Raw genomic sequence first — 15,149 nt, 5'->3', positions numbered from 1 at the left:
TAGATTTATTTTCATCTGGGTTATGAGGTTTCTTATCTTTAGAGTGGTTTTGTTTGAAGTTTCCTTTTATAAACAGTCATTCACCACTAGGTTTATCCTTTTTATCAACCTATAGCTCAACCTAATTGATTATTTTATACACATTTTTATTGTATTTATCTTTAATATTCTCTAATATAATATTTTGTGTTTCAGGTTATTTGGGAGCCGTACAAAATTATTATGCATACTTTGTCTAATTTTTGTACGAATGGTCAAAACATATGGCAGATGATGAGTCCTCTCATATGTTTTCACATTGGTGAGTGGCATCTTCCTGACAGGGTGATGAGACAATTCGATTTTCAGCAAAATGTCCCATCGTCTTATAATACCGAACCCGTACTGCATGATATTGACCTAAGGACTGGAAATTGGTCCAAAAAAGTTGCACATTTGGTAGTGCGATGGCACTATCGTGCAAGGTTTATTGCAGTGGGGTTTTCTCTTGAACAGTTTGACACAGATGTCACTCCAAAATATGATTGGTATAATAATATCACAAGGCGCTACGTCACTCGTCTGGGAGCAGCTTTGGGTCATCTGGTAAATGATATTATCTAATTATTTTTAATTTAAATTTAATTTAAATATTGTCTAATTATTTTATAATTCACAGAGATCGAAACAACCGTAGACTCCGTGAGGTTGTGAATGATCCGAACCAGGTTCTTGCTATATGTAGTGGCAACCAAAGCTATATGGAGGAAATTCATTATATGTACGATATATCATTGTTCCTCCACTAGCTCCTAGACGTAGAGGACCTGTTCGGGAAGAGGATGAGTTTGATGAGGTTGCACATAATGTGGAAGAGTTGCCCCCTATGATGCAGACGCAGAGTCAAATTGATTAGTCCGATGATGATGATGCCAGCATTTGGTTCAAGACATTATGACTCAGAGGCTGGTCCTATACGTGCATGGACATGGTCAGGGTCGTGGAGAGCATAATGAATATTTATATTATGAAGCGTCTGCAGAGGTACCGGAGCAACATCAAGAAGAATCCGAGCAACCTCAAGTTCGAAGTCAACGACGACACCAGCTCGAAATCGACGACGTCCGCATTATGGAACACATTGATTTTTGTAATTATTTTTATATAAAATGAGATATTTAATTTTATATATTTTATTTTTAATGAGATATTATTTTTTTAATTTATTCTTTTTAATATTATGAATAGTAATTATTTTGATATAGAAGCTTTTAAATGTCACTAACATAAATAATAACATCAGATAGTCTAAATCTAAAAAGTTAGGTAAAAAAACTTCAATATTCAAATTTACATATTTTAGATAATAATTTGGGACATAATAAATAAAATCAACACTCAAAACCTTCATATGCAAAGTCTATTAAATAAAACCGTATTATTGATATAAAAGAATATAAATTTTAATCACAGTAGTGAGGTTTAAAAGATTTTACAATAATGATCTTGGATTCCTTTTGTACATTTGGTACCAAGATTTTGATAGAGTTTTTTTTTTCTTTTTTTTTTTAAAAATTATATATAATAATAAAATATTTTTTAGAAATTGTTTTTATAAAATGGAAAATTAAAAAAAAAAAAAAAAGGAAAGGAAGAAAGAAAGAAAGAAGAAGGTGGAATGTGTAATAATTAAAAAAAGAAAAAAAGGGAAAATTGTATGGATATCTTGCTCTCGCTCTCGCTCTCGGTCAAAATCTCGCTCCTGCTCTCTCAAACTCTCGCTCTCTCTCTTACTCTTCCCTCTTTCGTTCTCTCCCGATACAAAATTATTTTTAACACATTAAATAATTATGAGTGTTATGAGGAAGGTCTCCGGAATGATAATTAAACAGATTCAATAATAATGTTAGGGCAAGGTCGAGGGTTCAAAGTTCGACGTGCAAATGTAAAGGGAAAGGGGAAGGTTGAGGGTTCAAAATTCGATCCACCTAGGTCGAATTTTCAACTCTCGACTTATTTAAAAAAAAACAACAACAATATTTTTACAAATAGTTTGAAAACAACAATATTTTCCTAAATAGTTTCTAAAAGGGGAATATCCTTTTAATTTTTCCAATTATATTATGTGTGGAATTTTTTTAGTGTTGAATGAGAATATGTTTAGAAGTCTATCTTTAGAAATAAAAATTGAAAATAGTTTGCTTTTTGTTGTGAAATTGAGGAGCATAATTCAACACAATGGATATGGAGAAAATATTATATATATATATATATGATAATAATAATAAAATAACTAAATATAACTAAACTTATAAATAACTAAAATTATAATTTTATGGAAATAGAAAATATGATTTTATGGAAATAGGAAATATATGAAAATTTCTTTTTATTGTGCATCATTTTAAGATCCACCAAATGACACTATTTATAGGCAAAGTGGTAAGTAGGATGTGGACTTGCATGTACACCAAACATGAACTATTATAAGCAGCATGAACAACATGAAAAATGATACATGACTTTTAGGAGATTAAGCATTGAACATCTATTTTTGTGATATTTATAATACTTTTCATTTTTTTTTTTTTTGTTAATGTTGAAGCTTATTTGGTAGGCTAGTTTTTAAGACCGACGTTCATAACAAAAGCAGTAGGAAACAGAACAGTATTTTGTTCTAAAGTATAACATGATTTGAATTATATTTTAAAATTCATTTTGAGAATTTTTAGAAATAATATGCAACCAAACCAATCCTAATCCCTGTCTTGTAGGTCTTAACTCCAATAGGGAACTTCTGCATATGTTTAATTGATGTGAGGATGATTACGGAGATTATTGTCATGCACCCAAACCCAATTCAAGATCGTGAATATCATCCTGGAGCTGACAATCTTCTCGTGCTTCTGATTGGAGGAATTCCAATTGCCATGCCCACAGTCCTCTCTGTGACAATGGCTATTGGCTCTGATAGGTTGTCTCAGCAGGTTTGCTAGGCTTCTAAGATTTCCTGTTAGTTTTAAGTGTAAGTCAACTATGAGAAATGAATGATTGAGATATTGTAATAATTACTTGTAGGGTGCTATCACAAAGAGGATGACTGCGCAATTGAAGAGATGGCAGATATGGATGTGCTTTGCAGTGACAAGACTGGAACACTGACATTAGACAAGCTAACTATCGACAAAAATCTTGTTGAGGCCAGTAAGGAAATGTAGCTTTCTTCAGCTAATTTACATACATATCGTTCAGCCTACAAGCAGTAAGTCATTCTGAATGGAATATCTGACTTCTTTAGGTTTTGGCCAAAGGAGTGGATGTGGATACTGTGGTTCAAATGGCAGCCCGGGCATAAAGAACAGAGAACCAAGATGCTATTGATACTGCTATTGTTGGGATGCTTGCTGACCCAAAAGAGGTTTCACTTACTTGTACATGTTTTATTGCCAGTATTCATATTTTACGTAACTACACTGGGTATAATATGTTCATCTATTTATTTTCTTTTAAAGGCTCGTGCTGGTATTCAAGAAGTACACTTCCATTTAGCCCTACTGATAAGCGGGCTGCATTGACTCACATAGACCATGAGGTAAAATGCATAGAGTCAGCAAATGTGCACCAGAGCAGGTATATATTTGTCATCTTAGGTTGTATTGATGTTTCCTTTTTTCCAACTGAAATGAGAAAACTGATTAATCTCGACTCACTATACTGTTTATTTGTTGATCATGATACTAGAATCTGAACCTTGCGCAGAATAAGTCAGAGATTGAACGTAATGTTCATGCTGTGATAGACAAGTTTGCAGAACGAGGTTTATGCTCTCCTGTGTGGCATACCCAGGTATGTAGCGTCTCGACCGATGATTGTTCCTTGTAATTATTACTATTGGATCATGTATTTTTACTGGTTTGGTTGTCATTTATACACACACAAGAAGTTTCAGATGGTAGGAAGGAGAGTGCTGAAGGTCCATGGCAGTTTGTTGGCCTTCTGCCACAGTTCGACCCACCAAGGCATGACAGTGCAGAAACAATAAGGAAGGCTTAAATCTTGGAGTGAATGTGAAGATGATTACTGGTACCTATTTTTGGTAGCCAATCTATTAATGTAGTGAAAGTTAACATCAGTACCTCTGAACCAGGGTTAAACATGCATGCATTATAGTTTTTATTCAAAGGCTTGGATTTACCATATATGGATGCCAATATCCTGTGTTTTTTCTGTAAGTCTTCAATTTACTTTGGATGGAGCGTTAAGCTGTTAACTCTTTGTTTGATTGTATTGAAGAATGAAGAATAAGGCCATAAACAATGCTCCTGCCCTTAAAAAAGGCAGACATAGGAATAGCTGTCGCTGATGCTACTGATGCTGCTCGTAGTGCACATGATTAGATTATTGTCACATTGCCTCAACTGCACTTCCACAAAATTCTCATGTATGTGTTGTATGGTAGTGATGTTCTTCTTCTTCTATTTTTTTTTTTTTAATTTTAATTTTTTATTTTAAAATAAACCCTGGAAGAGTTGTGTGAAGATATACTTACTGAATTCTGTATGTGGCAGATATGTGCAGTTTCAATTCTTCTCTTCTTCTGATTTTATTATTATTATTATGGAAGAGGCTTGTGATGACAACTTACTAAATTTCTTTATGTGGCAGATATATGAAGTTTCAATCACTATTCGTATAGTGGTAAGTAAATGGTGGTTCTGTTCAGATTCAAATTCCCGGCATCTCTATCTTCTTTTTGTTAATCTATTCATTCAAGTTTCTTTTGATATCATGATCTAGAAATGTATTCATCTTGTATGTTTGTTGTTAACAACTTGGTTTCTGGAGGAACGCTTTTGACAGAGAACCTTTGAACGGAAGCAGATCGTCCAAATCCCATTTTGATTAAACGCATACATTTACAGTCATACAAGAACAGATTATGCATAAAACTTAAATTACAGTATGCTTTTGACATAAAAACAAAGTTTAGAGATTATACCTTTGAAGAACCATTCTTCAAGTTAATCCCTCGATTGTACTTATTCAAGAACGCGTCGAAAAAGTCACAAACTCCCTCGAACATCAGCAAGCAACAACGTGATCCTCGAACTAAAAAGGGACACTACCACTTAGTGACCTTGGTATTATCGGTGTGAGAATCCAGTAGTGGTGGGCTCTGGCTAATTTTGGTTAGAGGGAAATTTTGAGTTAGAGGAGGAAGATGATCAAGAAGGGAACAAGACTGTCGTGTAGACGATCAAGCCTATCGCATAGACTATATTACTCGATCGTTCAGTCTCTCAAGGAATCGTGTAGAAGACTTTCTTTTACTCGATCGTGAAAGCTTGTTTGTTGGAATAATCAAATCACATTTTCATTTATCACACATTTGCCATAAAAAACTAACTAATTAACTTTCCACTAATGGCGGTTATAGAGAAAAATGGTTAATTATTAAATAATTAATAAATTATAAATAAATATGATAATTAACTTATCATATTATATTTATAACCTATGGTTTTTAATATTGCATCATATACAATATATAAACCATAATTTTTTTTCTCTATTTTATGATATTTAAAATAAATTATATTTATATTAGATTTAATAACTATGAATCTTATTCATAGAAAATATATTCGAATCATATTCAAATATTTATTCCTTCAAACATACAATCATATATCAGATACATTATATCAATTATATCATATATAATTAATTTCTCTCTTATTAATTTGAACATTTCAAATTAACCTAAAAAACTGATTATTAACTTAAATCCATTGAGCTACCAAGGGAGCCTTATGGACCTGTAGTTTGAAGTTCCAACGGTACGTGAATAATTGATTAAACTCTTTAACCACATTATCCATCATCCGTTAACTATCGGGCACTCCACTAAAGACCAACAGTTGCACTCTTCGCAGATATATTTCTGTGTTCAGTACGATGATCTCGTAAGTATAGTTAAACCAAATTACCGTTTTGCCCATGTAGTTACATCTAACTCTGATCCCTCTAATGAATAATAGATCATAGTCTCACTATGACTAAGCCCCTCTCAGGCCAAGAGAGGGTGTGGCGCCACATTATTCAAGACCTAGAATCAGCTCTTAAGGGAGCAATTTATCTACTTTGGGGAATGAGTGAATTTCATCTTGTAGCTGAGTTCCCAACTCCCTAATCAGACGAATCCCCAAAATGGTAGGCTTGTTGAGTCGGCGATCTGGCCTCTCTCACCCATACAAATCAAAGGACCGCCCTCATAGGTAGGAATTCATAACTCACTCAGGATTAAGGTCGTGTTACCTATGGTCATCCTAGTGAAATGAAAGTCTCTATGATGAACGGCGTTATATAACAACACTAAAAAGTTTGTGGTCCGGTCTTATATAAACTCCTTTATATAGAATATCTCCGTTCGTATATTTAATACATGAATGATCAAGATCAGATCATTTGTAGTACTTTACAACATTTGTAATGCCTACAAAGCGGACCATACTTGTAGGGTCACCAGGATAAGGTACCCAGCCTTATCCATATACTACAGACCATTTAGGTTATTTACTTAAATATGATCCACTTGTATGTCTCCACATACATGTTTAAGTTACAACGATAACCATGGATGTTAGTTTATTAGTTTGTGGTTAATGCAACTAAAATATCATATATTTCATAGATAGAAGTGAATAAAATATCAAATATTATTAATCTTAGAAATATTTGTTCATACAAGGTTTACAAACTACAGCACCCTACGAGATTTAGGCCATCAATCCCAACAGTTTCATGTTGTTGGCTCTCATATGGAAATTTGACTTCCCACCCGCCTCCATTTATGGTGCTTATCATTGAAATTCTCAATGGTGGTTCGTACTTCCATATTCTTTTCCCTAAAATTAATAACCATTAGCATCATATACATGATGGGACTTGCCACTGAGTGAGTCTACTCTTAGATTTTAGGCCATAGACACTGCAAGTCGCCAACCAACTACATCTTCTTGTTACAAGCAATTTGTTAGGCATCCAAACCTAACAACAATAACTAACAAGAACACTCCCAATAACAGAGCATAATTCTGATAATCTTTATTTATATATCCAAGGGAAAATTATAGGAGAATTCAGCAAGATGAACTAGAAGAAAATAGCAAGAAGAACAAACAAATCAAAACTTTCTAGAGGGCTGGAAATCCTCTCCAAGTTATGTTTGACTCTAATTCTCGATTCCCCTTACCCTTTAGTTGAACCTCGCTTATACCCTCCATTCCTCATGGTCAGTTATGATTAGATATGAACTTATTACTTTCCCCTCTTGAACAGATTGCTATTTTAATTGTGGTTATGCAAATGAGAGTTTTGTTGCCATTGAGGGAAATGGATGGGGTTGGGCTAGTGTTATCGGGCTTTACAACATTATCTTTTACATACCATTTGATCTCGTTGAGTTCTTTATACCATATGCTTTGAGTGGGAGGGCTTGGGACTTCTTGTTATTGAACAAAGGTATCTCTATCTCCCCGCTAAATTACTTAATGTGATTTTCCTATTAACTGTGTCATGATCGACTCATTTCTTAGCATGTAGATTGCCTTTACTAGGGAAAAGGACTTTCGGAAGGAACAACGGGATCTACAGTTGGGCTCATGTGCAAAGAACATTAGATGGATTGCAAGCACCCACACCAAAATTTTCAATGACCGAGCTTATTCACCGAGCTCAATCAGATGGCTGAACAAGCCAAAAATAGAGCTGAAATATCAAAAAGGTTCACAAAAGGTACTTCTCTTCTACTTGAATAGGACGGAAAAACCCAGGAGCCCTGTAAATAGGACGATCATAATGACGATGGGCACAAACACGAACAGTAACATCATCAACACTTTTTGAATCTTGAGTAACTAACTACACTACAAGATAATTCTTGCAAAAGCTGAGAAACAACTGAATCTTCATGAGGATCGAATTCACTATTCTCTGGAAAAGAATCCATTACATCTTCAAAAAGTTCACAACAATTCAACATGAACAATTCACTAAAATTTGCCCAAAAGTAACACTTATTCTGGATAGTTAAACAATTTTGATTAATGTTCATTAAACACTTAAACAAACTTTAATCAACATTTGCATGCTGGTAACAAATCTATCTAATTCACTTTTTTTGATCAGTTTCCAGGTAGGGATATTAGGTTTCCGTCAACTAAAGTATCCCAGTCTAGACAGAACTAGCCTTAGACAAAATGTCTTTTATAAATACGTTTGTTACGAATTTAATCTTTTATTATAACCAATTTCCTATTAAACTGATTAAAAAGATTAATCTAATTTCTAATCTTATTAGAAATTTGTGATCTTAGGTCTATGTGAATCAAATTTTAAAACTATTTCAAAAAATGGTTTTACCTAAGTTAGCATACAATTCTAAATTATTGATTTTAGTTTCTAATTTCATTTAGTTAGAACTATTATAAAATAAATGAAACAAATTAAAATCATACATTGCATCGAATTACATACTTTATAAAATTATCTACAATAATGTCATGCATGATGCAATCCTCATTTCATTACTATATATATAACACTTATATACTAAAGTAATTAAATAAATAACATACGTTGCATCCATACATCCAAACTATATATTATAACTATTATAATATAAATGATGCATGACTATGTTATTTATGCATGCAAGCATATAGTATAACACTTATATTATATGATACATGAACATACTATAAAATTAAAATATGCAACTATATATTATAACACTTATAATATAAATGATGCATGAATAATGCATAACCTATGGTGAGATTTTACTATATGACATACTTTATGACATATAAAAAACAATTAAACCATACATCATATGCATAATTTAAATAGCAATTATGGAGCAGGATTGGATTTCTAAGGCATTAATTAAATTAATATAATATTTATATTAATTTAATTAGTCAAAACTAACTATTATAGTAATAAATAGCTCAATCGGTTAGAAATAAGTGAACCGGGTCTTAAAACAGCACGAACCAAACCATCAGCAATCAAACCACCCTTGAATCACTTGAACCAAACAAACCGGACCCGAACCAGCTCCAAATTAAATCGAATCATGCGCGAACCGGCATTGAAACGTGCTTCTTCTCTGTTTTGGAGCGTCGCAACATTGTGCCCTAGCATCGTGACTCGACGGAGAATAACTCAGTTCGTCGCATCATAGCATCACGACGCTAGGGCAGCGTCGCGATGCTACTGTACAGTTGTCTATTGTACATATTCGATCTTCTTCGGATCTTGAGCCTTGTTTTCACCAGAAAGTCGTCGGGAATAGCACGATCAACTCAAGACATTAAAATTGCAGACTTGAAAGCAATTTACGTCTAAAACAATGGGCCTTTACAAATTGAATTCGTAAAAACAAAGCAGAAAACACTAAGATCCAACCCCGAAACATCCATAATGAAAACCCAGTCAATAAACATTAAAAATTGGGATCGAAACCTAGCTCTAATAGCAATTGAAGGGAAACCATCGAAGGTCCCTGTGCGGAAGTGGGGATCGTTCCCAATTTTAATTTTTTATTGCAAAATTTTAAATTATAGAATATACAGAAAAGAAGATTATGCATTTATTAACTCTAATTTACAACATGCGTATACCATAAGAAATTGGGAAGAAAATATCTGCTTACCCTTGAAGACCAATTTTCTTCACGTATTCCCTCTTGGCCACGATCTATATAGATTCCAACTCTAAATTCCCAATTGGACACCACCATTTGAGAACCCTTTAGTATACTCTTTAAGGATTAAGAACTCAAGCAAGAGTTGTGGGCTTTTACTTGAATTGTTGGAAGAGGGAAAGGAGAGGAAGAGAGGGAGAAGAAGATTTTTTCCACAGAGAACTCTTCTCTGGGAAAACTGGATAAATGGGAGATCCACAAAAATTGGAAGAAGATGAAGAAGTTTCCAACCCCCGCACTGCACGTATTTTTTGTGGGAGAATTAGGGGGAAGGAGTTGTAACTCCCTCCCTTTAATTAAATTAAAATATAAATATAATTTAATTTAATCAAAAATTAATATATATATATATATATATATATATATATTATATATAATATATATATATATATACTATATGTTATATCAAATATAATATAACCTATGGTTTTATTTTTTTCTCAACTATGCATGACATTTAATGTAAATCACATTTATACTAAAAATTAATTATATGAATCTCATTCATATAATTGGTATTTTAATCATATTATAAAATCTCTAAAAAAAAAATTTATATTATAATGTATCTAATACATTATATTAATTATATCACATATAATTAATTTGAATAATTATATCATATATATTTAATTTGAACAATTCAAATTAATTCTCAATTAAATCCTTATTGGGCTACAGAGACCTTATGGATGGTACTTGGATAATTAATTAAACTCTTTAATTAATTTACCTAAATTTCATTAACTATCGGTCACTCCACTAAAGACCAACAGTTGCATTCTTCACACTACAGATATATTTTTGTGTTTAATGGATATAACTAATCAATAGTGCGATGATCCTTCACAAATTGCTCGTAAGTACAGAGCCAAAATTATCGTTTTACCCTTATAGTTACATCCAACTCCTTAAGTATCATTGATTCCTCTAATGAACAACAAGTCATAGTCCAACTATGACCAAGTCCCTCTTGGGCCAAGAGAGGGTATGGTCACATTGTTCAAGCCACGGAATTAGTCCTTAAGAGAACAATTTATCTACTTACACTAGAAGAAGTGAATTTCGTCTTGTGTAGTTGTGTTCTCAGCTCCCCAATCAAACGAATCCCTAATATGGTAGGCTTATTGAGTTGGCAATCTGGTCACTCTCACCCATACAAATCAAATGACTGTCTTCATGACCAGAAGTTCACAACTCACTCAAGATTCAGGTCATATCACCTATGGTCATCTTGATAAAATGTAAGTCTCTATTATTAATGGTGTTATATAATAAGACTAAGCATTTCGTGGTTCGGTCTTATACAAACTCTTTGTATAGGATACCCCCGCTCACATGTCTCCACATGAATGATCAGGATCAAATCATTTGTAGCACTTTACAGCACTTGTAACATCTACAAAGTGGGTCGTATTCGTAGTGTTACCAGGATAAGGTACTTAGCCTTATCCATCTACTATAGACCATTTAGGTTATTATTTAAATAAGATCCATGTGTATGTCTCTACATACTTGTTTAAATTACATAAAATAACTTAGGATCTTAGACAATTTATTTATACAATGTTTACGAACTACAAGAATACAAGAGATTTAGGACACCAATCCCAAAAAGTGATCGTCACAAAGATTGCCTTAGAGCACAACATTGTCGATCCACTTACAAAATCTCTCTCGGCTAAAGTGTTCGAGGGTCATCTAGAGAATCTAGGCTTATGAGACATGTACATTATATAATCTATGGAAGTGGGAGATGTGTAATGTGTATATGGATGCCCTAGTTGATTATATTTAGCATTATTCCGCCTTTGGATTATGTACAACCATACTGACTAGAGTTTTAGTTCAAGTGGGTATTTGTTGGGTTTTATTCCCTAAAACTCGTAAATAGTAAATGTTATTAATTAACTGTCATTAATAAAGAGTTATAGATGTGAAATCAATAAATGTTATTGTTTGTATTGTTTTTTATTTTGTCTTAATACCTTAAGTCCAATAAACTAACATCCGAGGTTGTTTTATGAGTCTTAAACTATATGTGGAAACATATAGGGATCAATGTTCAAGATACAACCTAAATGGTCTATAGTATAAGATACAACCTAAATGGTCTATAGTATAAGATACAACTTAAATGGTCTATGTATAGGGATAAGGCTGGGTACCTTATTCTGGTAACACTATGGATATGACCCACTTTGTATTTGATACAAACTTAATGATCCAACATGTTCGAGTAGGTGACACACAAGTGGGGTATCCTACATAATGAGTTTGCATAAGGTTGGACCGCGAAAATAATAACCATAGATGTAACACCGTTGACTAGTCAGGTTTCTATTTCAATAGGATGACCTAGGCGACTTAGTCTTAATTCTAAGTATATTGTGAACTCCTATTCACGAGAGTTGTCCTTTGATTTTTATGGGTGAGGGTGGCCAGTTCGTTAACCCAATATGCCTACCATTTTGAGACAAGACCGAGTGGGGAGCTGGGAACGTAATAATACAAGATGGAATTCACTTCTTCTCGCCTTAAGGGTAAGTAGATGAGTGTTCCCTTAAGTGGTGTCTTCGTGATTTGAATAAATGGCTCTACCCTCTCATTGGCCTGCGAGAGGCTTCTCTTTATTGGTTGGACCATAAACAGGTAGTTCAAGAGAGAAGCACTGGTACTTAAGAAGTCAGAGGCAACCCAAGGGTAAAATGGTAATTTGGCCCAAATGGAGTTACGAACACTCGTGAATAATTTGCTGGTATTGATTATATTGATGGACACAAAAATATATCTATAGTGAGAATAGTGCGGCTGTGGATCTTGAATGAAGTGTACTCACAGTTAACAAATATTGATTAATTTAGTTAATGAGTTTAGCCAATTAATCTCATAGCTGATTTACATGTCGACTAGGTCCCCTCGTTAGCTCACTAGAGGATACTTAAGAGGGATAATTTGAATTGTTCAAATTAATTTGAAGAAAATATATATTAATATGATTAATATATAATTAATTATAGATATGATCTATAATTAAATTGGAAAGTGATATTTGAATAAAATTCAAATTAATTAATTCAAGTGAATTAGATTCACAAAGAATTATTTAATAGAAAGGTTTTGCATATATACATGAGATGTATATGATAATTAAATATATACATTAAACTGGGTTTAATGTATAAATAATTATTTAATTATTGTGCAAATTAAATTTAATATGTGTTATTTAATTGAGCTAATTAATCAAATAAGTATTATTTAAATTAAATGAACTAATTAATTAAATCATTAATCAATATAATGTATAATGTATATTGATACATTATAATATATAGTTAATTATAGAATATGATTTATACTTAAAACTATATAATATGTGAGACAAAAATATTTGAATGAGATTCAAATATTATTTGTATAAAAATTATATGTTAAAATTTAATATGAATTTGATTCATATTAAAATTATAGGTTATAAGAGAGTGTTGTTTTTTAATTTGATTTATATTTAGTTTTTTAATTTTTAATTTTTTAAAATAAATTTGATAAACACTAGTCCCTTATGTTGATTATATGCTTATTTTTATTCATAAATATGTTCATAAAAAATATGTTAATGTTCAAGAGATAGAACTTGGAACTTTTAGCTACATGTGGACCATATTGCATTCCAAACTGGAACTTTTTTTTAGTTGCTTTTATGAAATTAAAAAAAAAAAAAAAAAAAAAAAGTAGATCAAATTGTTTATAATACATCTTAAAATCATGATCCTTTTGTGATAAAATGAAAAAACATTGAGTTGTATTATTCGTTAATACATAGTAGATTTACAGTCTACTTTATTAAAGTGAATTGTGCACTTTGGTCCAATGAGAATGGAAAGTGGTTCCCAATGAAAGAGATGAAGCATGAGCAACTATAACAATTTTGAATAAGATTCTAAATAAATAAGCACATATGAATAAACTAAATCATAGATTAGGAGACTATATAGGATACATACAACTTTAATTACATAGTAAAGATAAGGGAACGTTACGAAAACTATCTCGTGGTAGTAGTAATTACATCATCAAACTTTTAACTATAAAAGTTAGACGGAGTGTTAAAATTAGACTCTCAAATTTATAATTATTGTAGAAATTGGACCCATAAATGATAGAAATTGAACCCTTAAATTTATTCAAATATTACAATCAACTATTACCATACTTTAGAAATGATTTTTGTAATTCGTCTAACAAATAAAATAGAAAATAATTAAACAAGCTAAGAACTATTGTTCATCCAAGATTTTACCCCAATCCAAGTTTGGGCTAAACTAATCTAGGTCCAACTACTATATGACACAATTTGATTGAACTAGTTTGTATCTTTTAGTAGACAAGTGACATTAATTTATTTGATAAATTTTCATGTATTTTAATTTATTTTGGAAACACAAATTGATGTAATAATGTAATTGTCTCAAATATATAATCGTTAATTTAAATAAATGATGTGACAATTTATAATAAGTCGAAATCTTTGTTTCGACAATATCTTTACTAACAAACTATACCCTCCTTAATTCTTTGAATACCTTATTCAATTGATATAGACTCACTAAAATCTTTCTTAAGAAAAGGTAAAACGAACCAACAAATAAGTAATAATTAATCATTTAGGCTTATTTGGGACACTGAGTTGATTATTAAAATAGTAATATTCAAATTGTTTCACTGGAACTATATATGAGTTACAATTATTAAGAACTTCAATTCTTATAAGACCCAAAACCCACGACACTGAACCAAAATGGCTCATAACTTTTCAAAAGTATTAAGAAAAACAATGAAAAAAAATAATTAAATGTGTCCATAATGGTAAATTCACCATCTTAATTTAGGTAGCCTAAATATTATAAGTAGTTGAGGATGATGCCTAGAAAGATGTTAATTTATAGGGAAAGGAGAAGTATCTTTTACATTTAAATGTTTGAAAAAGTGAAAAAATTAGGTGTGTGTTTGTATCATAAACCACTTTAGGGCCCTTTTTTTTTTTTTTTTTTTTTCTAAAACCTATGACACACCTACTCCATTGATTAAGGTTATGGCGAGTTTTCATGCCTTTTTATGCTAATTGGTATTTCAAATTTTTCTTTTTCAATGGCTTTATGTTAAATAGGGGAAAAAGCTTGAGTTTTTTTTTTTTTTTTTTTTGTCAGTTTTAAATAATTAAATTGACAAAAGGACAAAGGCTGCTATTTCTTATTAGCTTTTCTATTTTTCAAGTTACTTACCTTTTTTTTAATCAGTTTCACCATTCAATATAGGTTAGCAGTTAGTTTTATAGTTTAATTTCTCTCTATAAATAATGAATGATTAGTTCAAATCTATACTTTTTCATGTAATA

At 31.8% G+C, this 15,149-nt stretch overlaps 1 pseudogene; it reads left to right on the top strand.

Moving 5' to 3' along the window:
• Window positions 1-327: 327 nt before the first annotated feature.
• LOC120071948 overlaps window positions 328-15,149 on the top strand; it is a 35,035-nt pseudogene continuing 20,213 nt past the window's right edge.

Source organism: Benincasa hispida, chromosome 2, assembly GCF_009727055.1.
Source record: "Benincasa hispida cultivar B227 chromosome 2, ASM972705v1, whole genome shotgun sequence".
Classification (NCBI taxonomy): domain Eukaryota; kingdom Viridiplantae; phylum Streptophyta; class Magnoliopsida; order Cucurbitales; family Cucurbitaceae; genus Benincasa; species Benincasa hispida.
Note: the sequence above shows the minus strand (reverse complement) of the source record. Positions and strands in the feature narration are given on the sequence as shown.